This window comes from Adelges cooleyi, unplaced genomic scaffold (assembly GCF_023614345.1).
Source record: "Adelges cooleyi isolate 19-005CV unplaced genomic scaffold, UGA_ACOO_1.1 ACOO_flye_CR_arks_rails_tigmint_CR_PRNA_1, whole genome shotgun sequence".
In the NCBI taxonomy this organism is placed as follows: Eukaryota; Metazoa; Arthropoda; class Insecta; order Hemiptera; family Adelgidae; genus Adelges; species Adelges cooleyi.
The window spans coordinates 6,291,487-6,318,953 of NW_026095751.1; the positions used below are offsets into that span (position 1 = coordinate 6,291,487).

General features: G+C 31.0%; 1 protein-coding gene across 3 annotated transcripts in view; it reads right to left on the reverse strand.

Annotated features, from left to right (window-relative positions):
• Positions 1 to 27,467, reverse strand: part of LOC126847069 (zwei Ig domain protein zig-8-like) — a 131,521-nt gene that overhangs the window by 31,536 nt on the left and 72,518 nt on the right. The window lies entirely within an intron of this gene.

Below are 27,467 nucleotides of genomic sequence, written 5' to 3' on the forward strand. Positions count from 1 at the left end.
GATCGAATAACCTTCTTGATATTTCTAGAGCATAGTATTTTATGAGGGATAATACTTTGTAGATATTATGTTGGTTATAAAATACGGTTTTTTCTCTTATTACGATTTAAAAATAACTAACGCAAGAAAACATAGTGCCTAAACAAATTTAGTAAAAAGTATATTAATTAAAAAAACAGTAAATATTACAGTTGACTCGGAGAACTTTCTGTCTAGCTGTTCAGTGGTTAGGTGACACTAATAAGTAATAAATTTAAAATTTGTAACTAAAAACTTTCTTAAGCAACGGTAATTAACTTAAAACTTAGAAGTTTTTTTTTTTAGAAAATAATAAAAGTCAAATTAATAATGACACACGATTGTTAACAAAGGAAATTTCTTATAGAATTTTTTTGTATTATATTTATAACCATTAATCTAGCCTGTTCCCATTCCAGTACTTATTGTGTCGTCGATAAAAACGATACGAAAATTCTACGGGCAAAATCCGTTTTAAAATTTGAATAGTGTCGCCAGCCTTCCACCGGTATCAGTTCTTGGCAAATTCTACAAAGAGAATTTCAATAATACGCACTCCTGCAACCTTGTCGTGGAAAATAAAATTAGGATTAAGCAATACTCTCGTGTTGTTGCCTCGTCTCTGTTCTGACTCGAACCTGTCATTTCAAATCTAATGTAAAGTGCCCTGGTCTCGACCTACCTCTACACATGCACACACACAAGTCGTTCTTGCCAGACACGGTACCATACCTAATCTTATTTCACCGGATCGTTTCCCCGGGGAGCCAACCCCATTTCTTCCTATTGAATACAAACGTTTTTTTCTTCGTCCAAATCGACTATAGGTCCCGCAGGAGAGTATGATTTTTTTCTTCTTCTCTTCTGTCGTTCAACTATGAAAATCGTACCCACGGATATCCCACGGGGACAGTTTGAAGGTAAACACGATATGGTGTAATCAGCAGATATAGCATAGTATATTTGTCTTCAGGCGATATCGTCTCCACCTTCTTGGCAAACGAACGGTCGACTCTGACCCGGTGACTGATGTTTATCAAACGTCGACCTTATTAGTTTCACACCACCACCACTACGACACTGACCAGTGGTTGGTACCCGAAACTTTCCTAATGCCTATCCATTATATGTTTGCCTATTATTAATCCGAGCGCGTTGGGAATATCGTAGGGGCCGATCAGTAGTGTTTATCTGAAAGGTCACACTCAAACGTGAACAAAATAGACGACTACGATTAAATAATTATCATACCGTATTGATAGTTTCGACAGGCTCCAGACACTGATCAAATTTAACACGGGGATGATACTTATCACACAAAAACGCGGCGGCCATCTTCTTAAGGCTACACCGCCATAATGTTATATCTATACATCATTGTGGTTAGTTGTGTATAGATATAAGTCACATAATACTAAATAGGTCTTTACAAAGTGGTCGTCAACTTTTTGTTTACATTGAAAGTCACTCTTCTGAATTTTCCTATTTTGTGGTTTCGATTCAAACTCAGTGATAACTGTAGAATATTATACTGTTTTTCTTTTTACCGAAATTTGTATGCTCCGATTTCATTAAAGCTCTGTCGTTATAAAACAATTATATTAGGAAAATGAATAAGTTCATTTAAATTTCCAAGCTCTTATAAACGACATGGAAGGTTCATCCATTTTATATTGATAACATTCAAAACTATACTTTACAAAACAATAATTTCATATTCGCATCATTTCTACATTATTCTTCGTGTTCGGGTTAGGCAATTGGCATAATAATATCAAACAAAGTTTTAATATGATTATTTTAGTATAATATTGAATGTGTATTTTACTGGAACAGCTATTTATGGCGCACAGCGGCTAAGTAATAAAATTATTATTCAATCGTTCGAGGAGATGTCTTCATGTTGGCGGGAATTTAAAATGATTTTCCGTTGATGTACATTCTAGTTTGTTTAATGTTTTCCAATATACTTTATTGTCATGGACTTACAAAGTGCGCAATAAATAAAAACATAACATTCCAACAGTCGAACTGGGTTTCGTGAAATAAACGGTTCACTTGTCGAGCTTATATTATTCGCAATTAAAATAATTATTATAGTTAAATTGCTCATTCTACTTTAGCAACACTACTTGATGTGTGTACGTCAACGAGCGTGCCAGGAAGGAAAACGACAATTTCTTGAAGCTCCTAAATTATACGGTATTATTATGTTAAACGAAAAAAATTTATTTTTTTAGCCATGAACAATGTTAAAACAAAGAGTCACAGTGGTTTCTAATTTAAAAAATATGTTTATTATCATGTACTTTTTTTTTAATGTTGGTTACATCAGTCTGTGGTATACTACAACCCACAGTACAGTTACTTTGGGTAAAAAAGTATATGATGAATATTTTGAATTTGGTTTGAAATTTAATGATTTTCGTACGTGGTAGATAGACATTATATTGTACATCGCGTAGAAAGTCAAAATATTTGGCTCTCAAAAGCACTCGTGGATAATGTGATATATAATTACCCGCCAACGACGAACTTATGCGTTTTTCAGTATTCAAATTATTTTTACGGTCGATTTATTTTCTTTGAGGGTCAAAAAATAAGGACCAAAAACGTTTTTAAGCATTACTATTATCATCATCATAAAATAACGTTTAAAACGCGTATGTATTTAAAATATATTACAATGGTTTGAGTACCACGGTTCTTCTTCTTATGGTTGCTTTGACGAGATACAAATATATATATTTTTTTTTTGCTTTTTTTATAATGCGACCCTCTTGGGAAGTATTAATTTGGAAGTTTTTGCTGAATTAAATTTCACCATACAACGGACATTTTTCGATGCAGCTAATGTGGTTGTTAAAATCGTATACAACAACATTTGAGCATATTTACATGCAGCTGGCCAGTCAAAGAAATACGTTTTGGGACCTTAAACACTTGAACGACAACACAATATACCTACATGATAATAATATTATATTATTGTACAAGTTTAAACCAACATCGGTCGGAGCAAATCGCAGATTACGCACACTGCTCACACATTACACGTACCCTGAATGCATAACAAATTAACTCGATTATCGGTTCCGGTTATATATATAGCCTTTAGGTACAATAGAACTTTTCCTTAAGTCTTGAGTGATTTCCGACTGTGGTAGATACGAATTAAATTAAGTGAACGAAATTTGATAGCAAGTTTGCTTTAGGCTAATACAGCAGTACAAGCGAATTTAGTATATTGAATTTTTAAAAATTATGTAATTAACAAACGGTTAGTAGTTCTTAACGTTTAGCAAATAATAATTACAGTGTTATAACGTTTACGGTTGAAACGGGATTTTTTTATGTTACGACCTGTGATTTAATTTAATTTAATAGGTATTATAATATTATTATTTTAAACGGAAATGATGTTTTGAAAAATAATTAAATATGTGGTTGAACCATAGCGAACAATAACAAGATTACGTCAAAAAGTTTGTTAATATTATAAAATCAAGTTTCAGTAAGAAATTTAATGTTTTAAAAATATTATTTACAAAATTTTGTTTAAAGTACTATGCAAATATTTCCTATAATTATGTTGGGTTTTAAGTATTATCATAATATTTTCTACGGTTTGATAATATTTGAATAACATTTTCTAAATATTTTTGAAACATTAATACCTCTATCAAAACATGATTCGATATACTAACACATATTTTGAAATATTTATATTTGTTTTCTGTATGGGTAGTTGTTATAATTATTTGTGCTACTAAAAGAATTATATATAAATTATACCAATGAGAATTTTTCATTTCATAATATTTCTTTAAAAGGATTTACGCTGAATTCCAAATGGCATCCGGATTTGCCAACAGATATGAATCAAATTGAAATCAGAATCGTCCGGACTTAAGGAATGTATTCATTTTTCTTAAAAATTTGTTGAGCTGTAAATCCAATAATAGTCTGTTGTTAACTCTATTCAAATTATTTTTTTGTTAAATCAGCAAGTTTCCTGGAAAATCCCAGCTATCGATTTTTCTTATTTACTTTTGCTTTTATGAATTTTCTATCGTGGTCCATTAAAATCATTTTCATAGCTGTTTCGTGTTGATTGAGAGTTTATTTTTAACACAGGGTTCACACCATGTGGGGGTTTCTTTTGTCATCAGATGGACGTGTGTGATATTTTATGGGTTACATTTACTTTTTGAGTGTAAATATTTTCATTTCGGTTTCACTGAGCTTAGATATAAATTTTCGCTTGTCGAAACATGATGTCATATTTACATCTATTAATTATTGAATTCATATGACATTTGTATGTCTTATATTCTTAAGTGTATATCCTATTAATCACGGGGTTTCTTACGGGGGGGGGGGAGGCGAGTATAATATATAATTTGAGACGTATAGCTCAACTATGTAACATAATAATAGTATGGTTGTTCACTCAGTTTATTATTTTTATACGAAATTACGTCATACGATATTAACTTTTTCTAAACTTTTCATGTTTGAAGAGGTAAAAAATGATTATTTGTTTTTCAGCTATAATAATTATCAAAAACGACTTTAAAAAACGTCCAAACAGGTCTTATGTTTTTATTGTGCTCGTGACTCATTGTTAATAGAGTGTTCAATTTGAAAATAGAAATGTAATAATGCTTTTTGTCAACAAAAGAAAAAAGAAAGATGGAAGATGCAATAACAACAACAACAAAAGTTTTTTAGCCCTTTAGGAAACCTGAAATACTATTATATTTTACAACGCAGTAAACAGGTCATAGTAAACAATAAAAAATCAAAAGTGGTCGTTTATGATATAAATTGTATATTATATTATACCACCGAAAGTCCTAGTTATGACGTTTCAAACACTTTAACGATTATTTTAATTATCTTTACTTAACAGAAATACTTGATCCAAAAACACTTCAAATGGATTTTTCATGGCTATTGATCAAGCTATTATCAAATTGTCTGTAGAAGAAACCAGACTGTTTACTAAATAACTAGTTATGGCCATGCAACAATTCATTGCTATCAATAGCTCTTTACGTTTAGGTGTCTTTCTAATTTAATGAAAAGATAATTCTGTTTCTCCTTAATTTAATTAGTTTTCAATAGTACTTTAATAAACTCAGTAGAGTCTGGTTATCAAACAGATGTCAAATATACTACTTGTAGCGAAGCCTTTGACACTGTGAACCATTCCCTACTTCTTGCTAAATTACGAACCTATGCTATATACATAATACGGTAATTTGATATCCTATTTCAAGTCTTATTTGAATGACATAATATATATTAGCAAGTGAAAGAAAATGTTTTATTTATCTGATCCTTTTTATTCTCCGTCAGGTGTTTTATAAAGATAAGATGATATCTTCATAGATGAATCTCCTCTCGTTTGCCACAATAATTATGGACTTAAGTAATATTTATTTTAAGTTTTGTAATAAAAAACCATGCTAGTAGGGACAGTATCGACTGTTTATTTTGATTTTAATCATTATGTTTTCCTAAATTACTTTTTATTATTGTTTTCATTATTAATAATTTTGTTTTATTGTTCAACTAATATTATATTTACTTTTGTTAAAAACTGTAAATTTGTTAATAAAAAAACTATCTTAGCAATATAAGTGAAGTATTTAAAAAATAAAAGAATCATCGCATGTACAATTGTATTGTGGAAAACTTAGTTTTTCTTTGAAAAATAGCAAAACCCATGTTGAAATGATACAAAATTCTTGGAACTCATTTTTCATTCACGACTTTTAGCTTACACTTTAAAGTTGATGATAACACGACATGACTAATGCTGTTGTTGGTTGGTTAGTTAAACGAAAGCTTTTTTTGAGGTGGTTTCAAAATAAACCGCATTTTAAAGTACTTTTTCATTTCAATTATTAATGATTATAAACTTATTTTTTCCAGTTTTAAATATTTGACGATTACATCTTCTTTGACAAAGTTTTGTGAAATATCAGAAATAAATTATTTTGCTACAAGGAATTGGTGCTGTTTTTTTTGGGAGGTATCTAAAAGTTTTATCCTAAATGTTTTTTTTATTGATGTTTATGTTCTTAAATAATACTATTTTTATTCAGTAAATATCTAAAATTACAAAACTTTTTCGCTAATCCATTTTTTCATTCACATCACTTTTATTAAACAAAATAATATTTTGTTTAATAAAAGTGACGCCATATATTATATGGCGTCAGAACTGAAGGGATCAACATATTAATTTTGAGGGAAAAGTATTTAAAGGGTCTTCATTTGAATTATATTTCAACCAGTATTTTTTTTTTTCAATAAAACGTTATTAATTTCTTTTGCGATTACTTAGAAATAATATTTGATTAATTTAATTTCTAATTTAAATTTTAAGACATATTCCAGAGTTGAGGAACTCAAAAATGTCAATCTGAATGAATGTCAGCAACATCTTTTGTTATATTTATTAGTTTTCATACCGAGGAATTGGCATTAAAACGGAATAGGTACAGTCCTAATCCTAAACGATACATTACCATTGAATAAATAACATTTTGAATCTTTTTTTTTATAACATTCTAGAAGTCCCGTTTTCGCTCGACTCTCAGAACGTTTTTGCGACAAGTTCTATTTTATTATTATTGTAAAAATGGTTTCTGATGTAAGCTATAAATGTAAATCAGTGAACGGAAACGACCGGGCGAGTTAAAATAACCGGATAAATCACCAGCACGTACGGAGAAAGTATGAAAATAGGAAAACTTTTAACGATTATGGTTTTACCGGCACTTTTGTATTAATTCGATTTGCCGACAGTGGGTCGTATAGGCGGTGAGAAAATCGGCTATCGTGGAACACGGGCAGCTAGTGTAAAGTTTTCCCTGAGAACACAAAAACTTTTTAAATGCGGAAAACGAACGGTCATTCAGAGGACAATTGTCGTATAATTACGCGCTAGAGAAAAACCCCGACATTGCATTCCCAATTGACACTTTCCCATAAGTATTTACGCTGAATTGGACTTGGGGTGCGAGGAATCAGCCACCGTAGCTATGACGTACGGGCAAAACGGAATTATCGCGAAAAGTTATTGCATTTATAACGAGCAAGCTTGTTTGTAAGTCTTCCAATTGAATACAATTTCTCTGTATAAATATATACACATTTTATTTTTCTTCCACATCCCTTAACGTCCGTTTAACGACTGCCAAGAAGACGTTTACGATTGTCGCTCACGTATACCGTTGACAACGTGATCAAACATATTATTTATACGGTACGCATAATAATTATTATCTCAAAAACGAGCGTTGCTCTTCGGCTGCTGAAAAATAAAAAAAATTTCCTACTCACATCCAAGTCGAAAGTGTTGCAATAATAATAATTCTTTTTCCGCTTATACTGAGTTTTTATGCCTTAATGCTGTCGTTTTACCGAAACGCAAAACGATTTGCGGAACGACGCATTTAAACACATCAAATTGTTGAAAAAAAAACATCTCTAAGCGCTTCCATTACCTTGGAGAATTCAAATTTGTTCATTGCAATAAAAACATTGACAATTTGTTTTTTGATATTAATAAAAAAATCCCCGTTTTCTATAGACTAGTACGAAACCTAAAGTTATTCAAAGCACCAGACCACTGTATTGATTTTATAATAATGATAGGTATACTGATATGTTAATCCGTTATTAAAACAAAGAATAGCCGGGACAATTCATTCGAGGCAGGTCCTTGAAAGACAACTAATAATACCTTATTTATATGTTAAAACTTTGTCCGCTACTACATAGTTAAACAATAAATGGGCAATTCATTACGCGCATGACAAAATCAAAACATTTTTTTAAATTAATTTTTTTTTATTAAAATATTTTCTTTATTTACAATCTATACAAAATATGTATAATCAGCAAGTCTGATGACAAAGATATAGTGTCAATAATGTATGAATAGGAAGGCTCTCACCAGTGCCACCTGACCAGAATAAAATCAAAAGTTATAAAAAAAAAAATTAAAAATGCATTATACTTATGTAATGATAATATATTATATTTTGTTCATTGTAAAATGTTTATTTAGAACAACCTATTCTAAAATTGTAGTTTTGATATTTCAACGCAAAAATGTAATTTCCTTTTCTTATTAAATAACCGAGTAAAAAATAAGTTGTTAGTTTTTTTATTGATCAGTAAACATGAACAAAAGTTCACAAAACACCTGTTACTATTTACATTCTGGTTAATCATTAAGCGTGCAGTCTTAATCTCTCCTAATTTTTTTTAGTCTCCAATTGTGTTAAAGTACCCATTAACGACGTGGTATGCCACAATACAAGAACCCTAAACAAACCTCAGAGTGCGGGTTCCCGTATTGTATCCAAATCTAATTATATATATATATATATATACAAATTGAGAGAACTTGGAAACTCTTTCATTGTCAAATATTATACCACTATTTAGTGGAGCGAACACAAATAATACTACATGTGCACACGTACTATATACATTACATTTGGATAAAGTTATGTTTTAAAATAGCTGTCTAAAAAAACTCATATGTATTTTATTTCAGTGTAATCATGCTATTCAATGATCTGATATTTTTATAAAAAATAAAATCTCGAAATGAATCATTTTTGGATACCATAGTAGTTATGCCGAATTCGTTGTCATGATATTGTCTGGTTGAACGTGAGTTAAATTTAATATTGCAGTGGAGTTGTAAGATGAGCGGTGTTTGTGTAATTTCATCATTTATTTCACAGTTTTGTACAAATATAATATGACTTTCAAGGAAAACATTCAGCTTCAAAAATAAAAATTCTCTCTTTGACAACGAACTTTCTTTTCACTACCAATAAATGGGTATTTGGCTACTACTGTAAATACTATAAAATATGTTCTTGGTAATTTTGAGAACGATATTATTTTTCTTGATTTGATTTGAATGAACACCTCTTATAAAAACACAAAAACACAGTCCCCTAATGTGTCACCAATTAAATATTACAACCATAGCGAGTTGGATATCGATTTATTTGTTTAGTTCCACTAATTTCCGTTTAGTAACAATATAGTTTAATATGTCAATACTGTTATTATTATAATATAAATATATACATATATATTTTTTTTTTTTAAGTTTGATATTAAGACATATTGAGTACACTGCAAACACATTCGGGACGGATGTAATAACGGTTTCGAAGAGTTTGAGACAGCAGAATGTAGTGGTATAAACATATAATATAGGCGCGCTGTTACGATTAACGTAGGTTTTCTACAGCAAAACAAACAGGGTTACGTTTAAGTCTTAAGGTCTCTCGCCGTTAGTGCGTTATGTGTATAAATACAAGTGGTACGTCCGCAGGGAATACGGCCGCCGAGTGTGTGTGTGTGCGCTACAGTAAAGACTATGTACAGCTGAGATACAACATATATTAAAGTACCTAATGTGGAACACGGGCTCCGGCACAATAATATTAGCGACGGCGAAGCGCTATCTGTGTTGTTGCCATCTCGGATATAAATCCGTTTTAACAATATCATCATCAACTCGCCCGTCTTTCCGGCGTACAATGTGTGTACTCTACTGATCGTCCGCTGTTGTTTCAACGGGTTTTCTAACGCGGTAAATGCGGTCGTATGGAAATAGATGACCGGGTATTTGCGAGGGTCGCCCGATCGTAATGGCCCCGGAGCCTATCCTTCCTCCCCTACAGCTTCCCCGTTGTCCGAAAGACCGGGGGGCTACATTACACGTGGCTACTCTACTACAGACGTTGAACGGCCTGCCTGTGCCGGACTACCGGCGAGGTGTACGGTGACAAATCTGCCGGACCATTTGTCTTTAATTCAGCGGTCGCTCGGCAATGACCTCGTTCACACAAAAATAATCCATAAACAGTAAACACGTACCGTGTGCAAATAACACCCATGTACCCCTATTTTGTCTCAAGACACCGTCAAATGACCTACAATGTAGGTCCTACATAATACAACTTTTTTTTTTTTTAGTCTATTCTGTTTTACAACAATGAATATATACTTTTCAAACAAGTAAAACCATTCGCGAACCCTAGAAGCCAAAGCCCCCAAGGGAAATAGGTGAATTTTTAAAGGAAATTCAGTTAACTCAATTGTATGGTTTAGATACTCGATAATTCTCCTACACATTATATACGAATATTAGACTCGCGCAGCTTTACTGTTAGAGGACTTATAGACCTATCAAATACGTGTAATGATGTAGCGTAATACATTTTCGAATACTTTCTTGAATATTTTTAATAATGCACTTATATCTCTTGGCTTCTGAGCTCCTCAAATGTTAAAAAAAAAACCATGCGATGATTGTGTGATTATGAACCCGTAATGGCCTATTTTATGACATTGTCGTCGAGCGGAATTCTAAAATTGTATTTTATATAGATTGCTGATCGTGTTATAAGACATTCTCATAAAAACCAAAATATCCAGCATACGTTTTTCTTATTTAACTGATACCGGTTCAATGTATCGCTTAAATAGAAAATAGTAGGTAACAAACATTTACCATACATACATTATATGTTACACTTATTCTTCTGCTGAAAATATCTTTAAAGCATATTACACAATTTAAGTTTTCATAACTCATGTATTACATTAATTTTTTTGCTCGAAATGATCTTTACAACAATTGTTATCAATACAATAGGCGTACATAAATTGTGTACACGGTGCCGTTTTATTGTCATGGAGGCGGTATTCACATAAATTCCATTTAGCTTTTATTGTGATTGAAAAGAAAAAGAAAACATCACGGCTTCTCAACAATTTAATATTTTCACAAAGAATTATATTTATTATTTGCTCATTGTATTCTTGAAAACGTTTACAGAATATGAATTGTTGTGTATATTATGGCCTTGTATTGACTGGACATTATGTGTTATGTTTTAATGAACCCTAATAATATACAAACAGACAAAACATTGAAATTTACAAGTAAGTCATTCTATTGTAATAATTATTAAAATTAACAGCATATTGCATAAAATTTAATCTATTTAAAACAACGAGGTAACAGCACAAAATTATTGTACAGCGTGAACTTTAAATATTGAATATTCTCGGGGAACTTAAAACAATAAATTATTCACTATTGGAAAAGAAAATGGACAAACCAGTCACTTAAATTATTATTTAATCATATTTTATGTAAGAAATAATTATGGAATTTAGTAATAAAATATAATACAACTATTTTTACTTTATTATTATTTATTCTTATAAATGTTTATAATAATTTGCGTTTGAGAAATTACACATATTCATTATCTATTAAAGTTACACACTTTCTATAGCTTCTGCCCTTAAGTGGGAGAATTGAGAAAGGATTCGAATGTGTCCATAACAAGAAATTGCACGATATTATTTCTATTTACGACACATTTTTAACATATCAAATCAATATTCGAACAATCATTTATTATAAGTGAATAAAGTTATATTATTATGGAAAAACTTACAAAATGTATATTAGATGTAATTAGAAAAAATACTAAAACTACTTAAAATTGCAAAGGTAAGGACTTGGGGGAAAAAACTATTTAGAACCTTTACAAACTAGAACCACGAGGTGTCTGTATAGCGCCACAGTACCAACAGAATCTAAATTGGCTTTCGAAGAAACGCCTCATCAATCTAAAACCCCTCGCACGCTTATCTTCTCCTCTTTTTCTCTCCTTCTATCTCACTATTTCGTGCGTGCCGTATAAAGAACCGGACAACTTTTTTCCTAAATACAGTTTCTTTATATCTACTTCTATATTGTATGTATAGTAAATGGCTTTGATATTTTCAATCGGCTGTAGCTTTTATATACGACCTATGTACGGAGATGAAACGTTTTCACAATAAACCTTAATGCGTTAGTGTCTACAAAAACACTTTGGAATTTTATATATCCAGCGACACGGTAGTGGTGCGAAGCTAAGTAAAAAAAAAAAAAGAACCGCATAGAACCGCGTATATACATAACACGAAGCAGAGCAATTTCATATTATAAGAACCGAATTGTCACTTGAACATTTTAATTTTCAATAAGGCGTCTTAATCTGGGTGATAATTCAAATTACCCAGCATTGTTGTTTTATAATGATCAACGTTTGCCGTTAGTTGTGTGTGAACTACTTATTTTTATTAACCATTAAGGTTAGAGCACTCCTGGAACAATTTTTTGCCTTTTTTTATTCGACGTCAAGCTGAAGCCCCAGTGGTGTAATTCATATGCTCCGTTTACTCCCTCCTTTCCCTTTTTTAGAATCAACGAACCAAAAAAAAAAAGAATCAAAAATAAAAGGGTTTAACAGTGGTGCAGAAAAAAACATATATATATATTTGTTTAGTGAACCGAGGTATAAGTAAAATTTATTATACTTACTCCGACGCGGAAAAACGTTAATAAGAAAATTAATTGGACCACTCTTCGGAGTAAGTTTTCACGCTAACAAGTTCTCTATTTTTTCGCTCTACGCTCGTACTGGATCTCAACACCTTGGATATTATAATATGTAAACGGTAAGAAAAATAATCTATAGACAAATTATTATAAAATAATTATATAACAGCAAAAACCATGAAATTGGTTCTACACTTAAATTTTAAACACCTTATTGTCATGCGATTGCCAAGTCTCAAAACCAAACAAAACAATTTTTTTTAAATGCAATTTTACTAGACTCACTGTAATAAAAACTATACTCTGGAAATTCAGACTGATCTCAGGTCCAAGGCATTTGAACGATATTATCACCGGCCACCCATAAATATAATTTTATGGAGATATACAGCCGAGGTATACCTATACTATGGTAGTTATTGCCGCCCATCTTTGTACAGCCTAAACGGTCCGCTGACACCGTAGCTGTAACGAACATTCACTCTTAGGAAATAGGAAATGCGTTTGCCGGTGCTATTGGCAACGTTGAATAATTTAATATGGGCTTAGAAGTTAAGCTCCAACCTACTGGCCTTAATCGTACAAACACATACATATTATGTGAACGAAAGCGGACGATTGACAAACAGAAACTGTTTACCAAACGTTCGGGTTTATACGTTCAAAATAAATAAACAAATTAAATATTTACTCGTGTCCTTTTTGATTTCCGGGTGCAGCAAAACGAGAAACAGTACATCCCTTTACCTGATGTCGGTCAACACAAATACAAATAAAGTTACACAATATTAACTGTTTAAAGCTGTTATATTACGGCGGTTGAATAAACAAATAAATAAATATTCAAAGGTAAGTATATATATTTTGTAATGCAAGAAGCCTTCAAGATTTATACCGTTGAGTATAGTAAAATAAATAAATTTATACAATATCAGTGATATAACTGTCAGTCTATATATAAAATACAATTCTTCAAATAGTAAACTCATGGGAGATAATTGAGCAAAGTGAGAAAAATCTTTGTGTTTATATTTTAAAAAATGTCTTTTCTTACTAAATTATATCCAGTTTACTTCTTTGTAGTGTTATCCGCTTTCGGGTTGTTGACAGCAATATTTATACCTCCGACGTTTGTGTGTAGGTAAAACTTATAAACAACTTTTCATAAAATAACTTTGTCAACACGGTTTATTTATATAAAGTCTATGAAGGGTTTAGACTTGAGTCCTATAGAGAGAACAAACAGTATTTTTGCTAGCGTTTCTTTACTGCAAAATTTAAAACTTTTTTATCGAATAAACAAAAAGTCGTCTTTTCTTAAAAATTTCACTAAAAAGCATTGTGCATCATGACTAAAAGCCACAAAGTGGTAGTCTGGTTTATAATAATGAGACTAACTTTTCCGAACTTTTTTTTTCTTTAAAAATTATTATCCAATTATGTCTAAAAGCTAAAGTAAAAAAAAACTCTTTATTTATTAAAGAAACTTGTAGAGATCTATATAAAATAAACAAGATTACATTGAATGTTGCTAGTATTAATATTTTTTTGTGACAAAACTATTACAAGTATTTGTGCTTTAATCAGAAATGTTTAAACAAAATGTTTTAAACATTAAAACATTTGCTAACCCAAGTTTATAATTAAAATACTCGATAGTGAGTAAAATATCCAATTGGTTTGGAATATTTATGGTGACAAGTTGTTCCTGCCGTGCTGGTAAAGGTATGCTTTCTAGTTTGGAGGGTCTTTTGTTTTGTCGTCCAGTATGAGTCCCACGTGGCGATCAGCCTAAATATGGGCTTTTCGTTTGAAGTGGCTTTTACGAACGAGGATTGTCGTCGATGGCCGACGAGAGCCGTAATGACCACTTTATGATGTTTCCTTCCTTAGTTTAGGAATTACACACAAGTTAACAGTTCCAAAGAAACTGCGATTACTGTTTATTACCCGTGACGTATACTTTATTGTATTGAGTTTGTATTTTCAAAATCAATATAGGTCTATCTAATGGCTCGCATTAACACCACATGTCTCATAAATGTTATTTAGGTATATTGGAAAGTAACTGTCGGGATGAATTTAAAAATGGCGATTTCTAGAATTTATGAAAAGGATTCTCACAATACAAATAAAATGAACTAATGGATTTGGGGAATACTCGATGAAAATCCATATTTGCCGCCATCATCACTTATAGACAACTTACCATACCTCAGTGTCGGTACTGTGGCACCATCGTGACGTATATGCCTACCACTTACACAAACACATCAGACGGTACTGTAGCTCTCCAGTGCCGCTTAAAATCCCACATTATTTGCACCGATAGACGTTTAAGTATTTTTCTAATATGATTAGCGAGTCAGAAGTTCGAAACTACGGTTTGAAGCTTTTTATAAAACAAATAAATTTACTTGAAGTAATTATGTTCGACATACAAAACCGATATAAGATATTATTATGTTTACCATCAATTGTCATTTAACCTGTTGTCACTTTGTAGTAAACTAGTTGAATCTCGGTTGAGGAAAAATCAAAACGACAATCGTTAAACAATAACGTACCGATCTTTTCAATGTGATATTAAAAGGAAAAATAAATAAATCCTGACAAGAAAATACCAGTTGGATTTTCATTAACGGTATTAATGTATTTTATCACTTATTATTGTTTAATGATAATCATTATACGTACAATTAAGAACCAACTATTCTATTATACAAAATTATATGGACTACTTAAAACCACCAATTGATCAGTAAACTATAATTTTAGTTAAGAGCTACCATAGTAGAGCTAATATAGTGGTGTTGTTAAGTATAATATATTATTGTTGTCCAAAGTTTGTATTCAGAGAAGTCGCTGAATAATAATAAGAAATTCAAACCAATCCGCTAAATAATTATTACTATGGTGATGTCACGCTAAATAATTTTGAAATACTATCCATTATTTATAGCTGTTATACCCTATGTATATAATTATGCATAATATTACCATACAATACGGCTCGCTAATTTTCATAAGGGTGTCTATAGCATCTACGCGTTCATCCAAGATAACCCGATTATAGTTTAGCAACTATTGCAATTAATTTTTCATTCAACTAATTTGTAACCTTATCAATATAACTTAATTGACATTTTTGTCAAAATTTAATTTACTTTTAGATACTACCATCATTTATTGTGTTAAACTGAAAATGAAGACGCTTGTCGGATTCAATAAGAGTTATTAAATATAACTTATAAGTAATGTTTATTTAGTAAATACATTATGTTGAAAAAAAGCAGCCCGTGCAATTTGTTTTTAGTTCAACTTAAAGCAACTAAGTTATCAATAATATATAACTACCGAATCTTCAAATCTAGGGATCGTGGTTTAAGTTATATAATATAGTCTACTATATTATAAAATAAGTATCGCATTTTTAATTTCAAAATATAAAACAAAATTAAGTTAAATAAATAAATAATTGACGGTTAAATAAAGTCGTATTAGGTATTTATACTATTTGTGGCTAAAGGTCAAATAGTGATTACCCCAAGTTTATCACTATAAATATTTAATTCATGTGTATAGAGCGATAGAGTACATTGCTGTAAATATTATTATCGTATACGAAATTAATAATATCATGTGTATGAGAACAACCATTATCAGCGACATATCAGCGAGATAATAGTAAATTTCATCTTCCTTAAAAAACTTAGACGAAACGTGCTCAACGTATAATTTATACTAACATGCGTCGTTTGGAGTAGATCTGAATAAGAAAAGACCAATAAACGTCGGGACGTGTCTGTCTTTTATGGAATTATTTTTAAGAAAATATTTTTTACCATAGGACATAAAAAAAATGCAACGTCTAAAATATAGTTTGTTTTGCCTTGGACATTTTTAACCAAACTATATAGAATTCTCTTGAAGTTTGACGTGCCCTTTCCATAGAATTCTTCGACCTAAACATGACGCCTCGACCACAAGCAAACGAGGCTATTCGTCGAATACGCGCACAGTGGCCATTTATTATAGGACAGCGTTCAACAGATGGATTTATGTTCTCGTCAATTTGTATTTTGTTAGTATTTCGATTTTGAAATCCGCAAAAGCGTATGATTGAAAACGATGTTGTAAAGAGGAAAATGGAACGGGAATTTCGCCCGGAATAGGCCAAAACTGACAAGGATAAATCATTGTTTTTTTCCTTTTTGTATATTTTATAAATGTATAATATATATTGTAAGTTTTATCGATTTTTTGTTCTAATCAGTTACGGTTGTTACTTTCAGTCATAAACAATTAATATTATAAGTGTTATTGCATTAGGAATTATATTACTATTTATAAAGATTAAAGTGATGAGAACAAAATGTGTATTATCGTGTACACCATATATAAGTGTATTATATGGTACATTTGAATAGAATCTTTTTGAACTAGGTATATTGTTTTTTTATATTTTTTATTAATTTCAAAAAGAGATACTCAAAGAACATCCCTTTAAAAAGAAAAAAAATGTAATTTTCGCTTTGCTTTAGTGTAAACAATTTTATTAATTTGTAACAAGACAACATGAACAACCTCTATGAACATTACTTTACCTTAATTTTTATTATTATCTGATTATTCAGCATTTCAATGACTATACACTTTAGCTTGTCTGTGTTTTTTTTTTAATATGTATATCTGTATACAGTATATATTTGAAGTAATTTTTTTACTATGTGTAGGCGTTGGTTTATGTCAACAAAATAATCTGCATCAGACGGATGACGACTTCAAAAAGATAATAACGATAATGCTTACAATAAAGATAGAAAAAGAAGAACGATTTTTGCGTTGTAACGTGCCTGCTTGGCTAGTTGGCTAGGCTAGGCCGAAACGACAGTCGATAGGGTTAAATTAGTGGACCCGAAGACGGGACGGATGGCTAGGCCGTATCTACACTTAAATATCCCTAAAGTCTCCTTTGTATATTTGCTATATCGCCTGAGGAGCTTAACAGGCGATCGTACCTCTAAATAACTTAACTCTCAAGTGTGCAACGAAACGAAAACAGGTTTATTAAATAAGTAAAGCTATGTACATATATATTACACCTCTACCTGGATCCTAAAGCGTTCTCTGTAGTTAGTCCAGGTAATGGCGGAGTTGAACGGACACACGAGTACGGGTAAAGTTAAAAGAAATATAAAATAGTAATGTAACGTGAAATAATAATGATAGGCTTTAGAATAATTAGGTCGCGGTCCGAAGATGGTAGTATGTCAACTAACTGGGCATCGGTGCCCCTGGCATTGTCCCGTGTGTCTGTTGTCTCCCCTACCTATAATGGCTTACATGCTAATCGGGGTAAACTGCTAATAATGCATATTTGGAGGCGAGTGGTAACGGGCGGCTAAATGTGACCGTTACAGCGTTGTTCTGAGATTTAGTTGTATTTTATGTTATTTTACATAGTGGAATGCTGCGTAACATTTGTCTACGTACAAAAATTGTGTACACAATGATATGACAGCAATTCGTATAACAATCTGACGAGTAAACTATAGTTATACTATATTACAAGAACAGTTTCAATCTTAATCAATTACAATATCAAATAAAAAAACATCGTCGGGTTTAAAGGAAAAAATCTGCATTTCACAAGAAATATTTAACTAGAAAATAACACTGAGATAACGGTTTTAATCAGTTGTATTTTTTGCGAACGCGGTAACTAAGAAATATTTTCAAAGTCAATTGCATTTTTATCAAGAATAATATCTTAAGCTAAACTTTTTTCATTTTTTTTTTTAATAAACAAAAATGATTGCCACGTATAGTATAAGAAAATGCTGTTTTCCCCTTTATTAATTTAATATTTTCTCGCAACATGTTTTAAGGGATTATAGTCCAAAAAGCGATTTGAGCCGTAAGGCTTTGTATACATTAGTGTATGCGATTTTTATAATGGGTGATTTATAATAAATGGCAACTAAGGTTTAATCTCTATAGTATGGCATTTTATGCGATAAACGATGTTTGTAGTAGTAACTTATTATTATAATAAATCTATGGTTAACAACAACAAAATAATAAGACTTTAATTATTTTCGATGCTTCTCGAATGAGACTCAATATCAATAGCTAACTATTATTTTTACAAACTAAGTAACTCATGGACGTTCGATAAAAAGGTACTAAGTGGACTTTGTGAAATGTCATATTATATTTCACCTTCAAATCTTTAGTCCGTATAGTATAATATACTAATGTGTTGTAATTATTATTGAATTAATCTAGTTTAGAATAAATAAGAACATTTTGATTTTGTGCTAAATATGTATCATATTTTTAATTTAATAAACCTAACAACTTTAACTAAATATCAAATTATTTAAAAACAGATCTTGCAGATATTTTATGAATATCTTCAACCTTTAACATATACCATTATCATTTACTATTAATTGAATATTAATCATTTTGTGTGACAAATATTTAATATTGTACTTATGCCATGTTTAAAATTTGCAATAACAAACCTACGAAATAATAATAAAATTTGATTTCAATACCATTTGAAATTGAGTGTCTATAAGTAGCTATAGTTACGGATTTAATATTAGTTGTGACAATAGCATTGTGGTATAGTTTGGTATCGTATGACTTGAACTATATAATATTTTCATAATATATTAAAAACATAAATATTACACACAAATGGTGTTTTACGCCAGTTTCTGTAGTGATGTATAACACAGGATTATCCAGCGTATCCAGAGTAACACAGATTCTGTGGAATCGCCTGTGATTAATTGACCCAAACACTGCAGTCGAACACTACATAACTTTATTAATTGCGCACGTCGGATAAGAAGGCAAGCCAAAAACCATTTACTTAAACTCGGAAAACCAGTTAACATTTATCACGGAATCCATTTACTAATTTATAAAGCCTAAGTCAAAAAAAAAAAACACATCATTGTAAAACTAATATACATATATTTACAAGCTAACCCGACCCGGCGTTGCCCGTGTATTAGAATAGACACATAATCAGCTGATCGGATCACTGTAACCCTGTAGTATTAAAAATTAAAAACATGTTCTATGGGATAAAATGGTGAATCTAAACCTCTCTCGAATCAACTTAATCGCGCACACAAAATTTCATAAACATCTGTCCAGCCGTTTAGGAGGAGTTTGCATACTTACACACGGACAGAAGAAATTTATATAAAGAATATATATATATTAGTTTGAATTGTATAAATCATACTCGTTTTACATTAAAGTAATAAATATTATGCTATTTTGTACGACATGTTGTTTTTTTATACATGTTTGTACAAGAAACTAGATTTATATAACTTTGTATAAATCGCCTAATAGAAAGCGGCTTTTTAACACATAAGTGCTTGTTCGACTCTAAGGTCCACTATTTAGTAATCATATGTTTACTTAGAAGACCTTGAGAGCACTGAGAGCATACAACATTTGTGAAGGAATTATTAACGTCTGACGTGGTGTGGATTTCAAACAATTATTATCGCTGATCGGTCATTATGTAAAAAGTATACCTGCAATAATAATAATAATAAATAAAATTGTTTTAGTTACTCATTATCCTATTGGTAATTTAAAACCTAAAACTAACACAATGATTAATATTACTTACTTCTTCTTCTTCTCTACTAAAGTCCTTGCCTTGTCGTTGGCTTCATTACTTATAATATATTATTTTGATATGAGAAAAAAACCAATGGATGTTTAATATACCAGTATTTTATAATTCGATTACATTGAATGTCAAACTTTTTTTGCTGTGATAATATAGGCACGTTTTAAAACGTTTTAGAAATAGACGTTCTATCAATTTGTCTTAAACGACATTCGGAAATACACTCAGCTCTCGATGCCATTTAACAGACGATCAACGACTTCATTGTAAAATACACTATGCTTTTTGCATTCCAATCAAATGAATTGTGTTAAATCTACTGACTGCGATACCGTAGAACTCCACAAAGAACTTCAATAAACCGTTACGTTTATTCTGAAAAGACTAGACTGTATGTAAGTCAGAGTTTCCTCTTACAGAAAAACGATTATGTATATATCCGTAGAAAATCAAATCAAATAGCACAGGAAAATAGATTACTAGAAACGAATGCTGGTTGATCCTCGAGAGAACAGAAAGTTTTTCCACTAACTTGTTTAACGCTACTGGGATTCGTTTTGACCAAAGTTTTTCAAACAAAAATACTCATTTCAACTGAGCTAAAGAAATTCGGTATCAATATATATTTTTTTATTGTGTGTTTTTAACAATATATTTACTTTATTTTTACAATATTTCAGAACACATCAACATTTATTATCTAGGCACAATTGATTTAACTACGGGTTAGGCATTAAGGTAACATAAAACTATTTTTAACATACAACTATAATAATAACTATTACAAAATTTATTAGAATTTACATTAACTCAAAATGTGTAGACTATGAATGGATAAAGTACATTATATTATTTACCACATATAAATTAAAATACATAGTACTTTCTATGTAAGTTGACAAACCAAAAAATAGAGAAATTTTATTCCAATAGATGGCGGTGCGTGCGCAAATATCACAGATGATAGCTGATCAGCTGTCAAATTGTTCATATGTCAGCTGATTAACTGTCAGCTGTGTTGTTTCCCTAAAAACGATTTGGTTATTGAGTGTGACATCCAGCGTTACGTTTCGGACAAATGTTTAGAATGACCCCCAGCGATAAAATACATGTATGTCAAAAGAAAAAAATCACATTTGTGTCGTGGTAAATTTTTCTATGTGTGAATCAACCGACAACAGGTATCCAAAATAAATTATCTTTATATTATCGATTACGACGGCAACATATTATTATACACAGACAATTAACTTTTGGATCATAATTTTATTTTATTAAAAACTATTTGTACAATTTGAATACAATAAATAATTAATAAAAAAACAGCTGAGAGAAAATGTTTTTTTATTAGTAAGTAAAAGTAATTAAATTTTACGAAATCACAATATTTTACAATTACAATATTAGCGAACGAATAATAATTTTAATTAATTAATTTGATATGACTGCTTGAAAATTAAATTATAATTTTTATTGACAACCTCTTTACAACTTGAAACAAGCTGAAATGACTTTAATTAAAAAGTTAATAACAACTTAAAGCGATTAAGTGCTGAAACAGCAGACAACGTTTTGCTAGAGTAAGACATTCTGCACAAAAATCTTATTAAATGATCATGATAAATAATATTGGCAATTCTAAGCACCAACACGACTGGAGATGACCCTTGTGATTATTCGTAGGTCAAATGTTATGTTTATCATAATACAAACTCAAAATTATGCAAACCGAGTTGGCTTTATTAACTAATTTAAATTAACTGTGTAACTTTTTTAAAGTTTTACAAAGCAGAATAGCTGAAGTGTATTTTGTATGAAAAAAAAATTTAATAATTTATATGCAAAACAAAATGATACTTTTAGGTGACTTTTTTTCATCGGAATACATTGAGTGTTATAAAACAAAATTTGCTTATGAAAAAACATATTTCTTAAATATTTAAAGCAGTTGTAAAATAAAATAAACCTTATTAAACTTCCAAATTAGATACTAACATAGTTTATTAAGACCATAAAGAAATATTTGAATTTTGTGTTCCAAAACAAATACCTATTTTGTACAACTTTCCTAAATATTTCAAAAGACGTTTTTCTGTTTGTGCGCTTATAACTTGGAAACTATCGATCTGATTTATCTGCTGGTTTTTTAGTTCATAAACATGTTCTCTGACCAGGATGTAATATATATTTTATAGGCAGAAGAGGCCATACATAGTATTGAAAGGCGGAGGGAGGAGATGTCTTGGGGTTGGAGAGGGAAATCGACAATCCATAAATAACTGATAAGGGATTTACAATTATTATTATTATTCAACACCGATGTGTCGCGTATTTATTAACCAGAGCGACGCTACAGGTACACGAGTAGCTAGTAGTAATTACTAAAGTTGTGCAATATATTTTCATAATAACAATATAAAGTAGTTCTCAAGATTCGTGTAGACAAATATTTCAGTTTCAGTAAATTAATTGTAAGTGTACTAATAGGTACGTTTATTTGTGAGTTTACATTAAACGTAGTGCTACATAGTGATGTATATATTTTATTAGTGTTTGAACGATTGTCGTATACTTGTATTTGCACAACAGGGTTAACTATTTACTTTCTACTGACAAAGTGAAAACTTGTGTTTTCTTTTCTCCGGATAAAGTTATTATTCTATTCGAGTACGATGCCTTGTTATTATTGGGCCTTTGTTATCCCATTCGATTATTATGTCCAAAGACTAATTAAACCGTATTAGTTCACGTTATTGTAGCGTTATTTATTGTCTTTTGTTTGACGAACAAATGTGCTTGTTTTGTTCCGGGTACTTAATCTCGATGTTTAATGAAACTTTTTTTTTTTAATTTGCTTTTATACTCGATCGGCATAATTATCTAGAGAGTTGTTGTTGTGTTTTATATTCGAATCCCGCTCGAAGGGCATATAATATATTTTGCTATGGCATTATACCGTAGTAGAGAAGTGGAAATCATGACGGCAGCGTTGGGCCTTCGAGGCTTGTTAAGCTACTCGATGATGACGATTATATATATATAAGTGTGTGTGTGTATGTTGTAATACAATGCTATGTCAAACAGACGTGTCAGAAACCTTCAGTGACATTCTTGGTGACACCGAAACGCTATTAGATAATAATATTATATATTATGCGCCGTGCACGTGCGTGAGATGGTTTTTGGCGTTGTCTTGCCCAAATATCATAACCGAACACATTCTCTCATGATCGTTCCGGGCAAAGGAGCGAGTTTTAAAGAATCCCGGTCACTTCCAACCGCGACACGTACCGTTTACCAGGTTAGGTGTTATTAAACGACCGGGCCGCTGATCGGACGCCCCTAAAGGTATATTGCAACCGTTTGCGCCCACTGTGGCGGCATAATAGTATACCGAATTCCTAACTGTTCTGGCGCATTATTTCCAAACCAACCATATTGTCGTTATTATCATTATCATTATTATTATTACTATTGTCACCGGAGAGGGGTCTGGTCACATTCCTCGGCGAACAGCGGCAAGCACGCGCAGGTGGGTCGGTGTCCGTGTAAAAATTGCTGTCGGCATGAGATACCGCCGTCGATAAGTTTTTTCGTTCTTTCGACCGGGAATTCCGAAGCGACTGCGTTATGGATGTGGTGACGTCTAATGAAACCGAAAATTATTATTAATGTTCGGATCATAATTGAAATTCAGCAAATACGTCTGCCGGAAAGCGAAATCGCTCGAGTTATAATGAACGCGACCGTTTTGCCGGCGTTCGGTCCTTCCTTTTCCTTCGGCGCCACCCATCGGCCAATATCTTCCTTTATCTCTCTCTCTCTCTCTCTCTCTGTAATAAATTTATATAATAATATAGCAATAATAAAAAGGTATTATTTTTACCGCGTAGCCCGTTTTATTTCCAGCGGCACCACATCCCGCCGCTAAAATCCGCCCCACGACCACGGTCGTATAATAATACACTACCGAGGCCTACCTAAGTGACAGATTGATGTATGCGGCATCGTACAAGTTTCTGACGGCACCTATACTTCTTCGTCTCATATATGTGAACTCCACGTCGAAACGCCCGGGTTCGTGTACGATTTTGACGTACAATCTTTTTTACCCGCCGTCTTACATAAATAATTACCATGTATTATAGACAATGTCCGGTAAAAGCAGATCCTTTTACCCCGCTAATAACAATAATGATTTACTCCACCGTGACTAGTAAAAAATGTTTAGTTATTAATTTAATGCTGTGCTCGTACTAATCGAAAGTGAAAAGTATAACACACGGGTGTCAGCATAGCTCGACAAATATTTATTTTTTGCTTTTAAAAATAATTATAACTATAATAGTTTTATACATATAATATAATATACTCCGACCCTGGGCATTACTTTAGAATTCATTTTTTTTTTTAAATGTTTTAGCAATAAATTCAAGTCAAAAAGAGGAATTGAAAATGGAAAAATTAAATTAAAAACAATCTGTTGATACTAAACAGTAAACACCAACAATTAAAATTTGATAGTCTTTACATTAAGTTAAGTGCACTACATTTTTTACTACTAATTATTAAAACGACCGTCAAAACACTCAGTTTTTTTACAAGATTGCAACTGTTCAGCTATATTTTATGAAAATTGTGAAAATATACAATTTATTTCGCCCAATTACTTCCGCCATTAGTTTCATCGGCTATATATTTAGTGGAGATTTCTGACATGATTAATATAAACTATAACGTTTCAAAACACGACAGTTTTAAGTTTTACCTTAAAAGTTCGCAACCGTGTACGTAAGACGTGACATATTCCCGTTTAACTCTAGAAGATTTACATTTATAACTAAAACATCATAACTTTTAAGCTACCAAAATTACTTAAGCTCAGAGGATACAGGTTAAACGAGCAAATCGCCGAAATAAACATCAATGAACATTGAATTGTTCTGATTGTATATTATGATAAATTACTTTTAAATGTTTTTTTTTTTAATTTTTCTATTCACTAACATTAAATAATAATATATTTAATGATACGTTTGTATAAAAGTGATCAATTTTTTATTTGTTTAAAAATGCCTAAAATGTGTTTTACAAATGCTTTATTTTACCAGATTTGTTATTTCCCAACAAGCTTTTTCTATGCAAAACCCTACACTACAAACATCACACTTTTTATACTCAAATTGTATTATACTGTATTATATATACCAGTTTTATTGTTTTGATAGTTCGGTGTTTGTTCGCTAGTGGTATTAAGTAAAAAACATCGGTGCGATGAATAAAATGTATAAAAGCCACGTTTTAAGACCGCCGCTTTTTATGGCATTTTATTTTATGTACATTTATTTTGTGTACAGACGATGAGCCGTCTCTGAGGGAAAATTTAAAAGGAAACTTATAGTTTTCACACCCATTTTATGACTTTAAGATTAACTGAGTAACCAATTAAAATTCTGCGTTCATCAGTTTGTTAGTGTAAAAGTATTCCTTCCACAGCAGAACGCTATTATAATTTATCTCTGAGAATAACAACAAACGCCGTATTTTTCAAACTGTATTTAACTTAACTATAATAGGATTTTTGTTATTCTTCACTAGATACATAACATTAGCGTTAGCTTTTATGTTGAATTATATATTTCTTCATTATTATAGACGACAACTTTACATCCCTTAAACATGATAGATACGATCACACCGCGAGTACATGTGATGAGTATTAATACCGTATCAGTTTACTAGTATACCGTACCTTATTGCGTTTTAATTTGTTGTTTTAATCAAACTAAACAATGAACGTGTGAAAATATAATGAAGTTGTCTGAACAATTATAATGTAATATTTATAACTCTTATTAGGTATCATTGATTATTTGAAAACAACACAACATAATATTTTATGAACTTTGTGAAGTCTCAATTCCAATTCCAGAAAACACGTTTAAAGGAAGTGACTTGATTTCTTGTTAAATTGTTTTGACGATCACACGAAAACGATACAAAAACAATACATTTAATTGGTTCAAAAGGAGACGTCATTAACAGGAAACAGAACTAAAAATAAATTTATTTTAAATACACTTCCATGGTTTGTCGAATCGACAGGGTCCTGGAAAGCAAATAAATCAATTGATTTGAAATTTAATAAAATAATTAATTAAAAATGATTTTTACTGTAGTTTTTTTCTTCCGTCCAAATAAGTAAAAGATGTTATTATTTTATAATCTTCCAATCATAAAAATGATAATCGTTTTTCTCTTATTTATTTATAGAATCAGTCAAAATAAATAAATTATATATCATCTAAAATTGTTTTTAATAGAATATAGTTATTGAATATACTATTTAGAGTATATATTATACTAAAATCTTAATGATGTAATGTTATAAGTTAATTTATCTACAGTCTATGGTAAGAAAACTTACCAGCTCCAAATAACAGACTGATTTTCAGTATGTTTCTGATTTCTGGTCATGAATTATTTTGATTGTTATTCGAAATTATAAAAGGAGTCGAATTAAAAAAATGTGTAAGATAGAATAGTTGAAAGTAGTGAGTATTAAGAGACGGCGTAGTCAGTAGGCAATTTAGGTGATGGCGTGTAGTAATGGCTTAACGTTTTTCGTTCGTTTTAATACTATAATAAAATTATGTTTGTGTTAATCTACTTTGATAAAACATCATGTAAAATAATTAACACTTTGCATAAGTAATTTAAATTTGTATTCTTGGTTATTGGTTGAAACATTTAAGGCCCCTGGATGCCGACCATTTTTAAGGAGTTTCGTATAGGCAATATTTAAGAAAAAAGTGGTTTTAATACATTTCGACCATGCCAATTAATTAACCGGTTAATTTTTAAAAGCATCATGGTATTATTTTTAATTTAAATCATTTTGTCTATGAGTAAAAGCCATTTTAGTTAATATAATAATACATTTTTTGTCAATCGCACAGGCTGAACCAGTGATCCGATAAGTAATCTGAAAACCGATTTGAATTTGTCATGAAGTTTACTTGAGATCGGTCAGCGTACTTTTTTGATATTTTATTCCTACTACGCATAAAACACGTTTGAAAATTTTATAAAATTTCAAAATTCAAATTCAAATTTGGAAAGGGTTAAAATTAAAAATTGAAAAAAACGCTCTGACCGATCTCAAGTAAACTTCATAAAAAATGCATATCTGTTTTTAGATTGCTAATCGGATCACTGGTTAGACCTGTGCGATGGACAAAAAAAGATGCGTTTTGGCTGAAAAAAACGGTCGGTATCCAGGGGCCTTAAGAACTGTATAGTTAATTTTATTTTTAAATA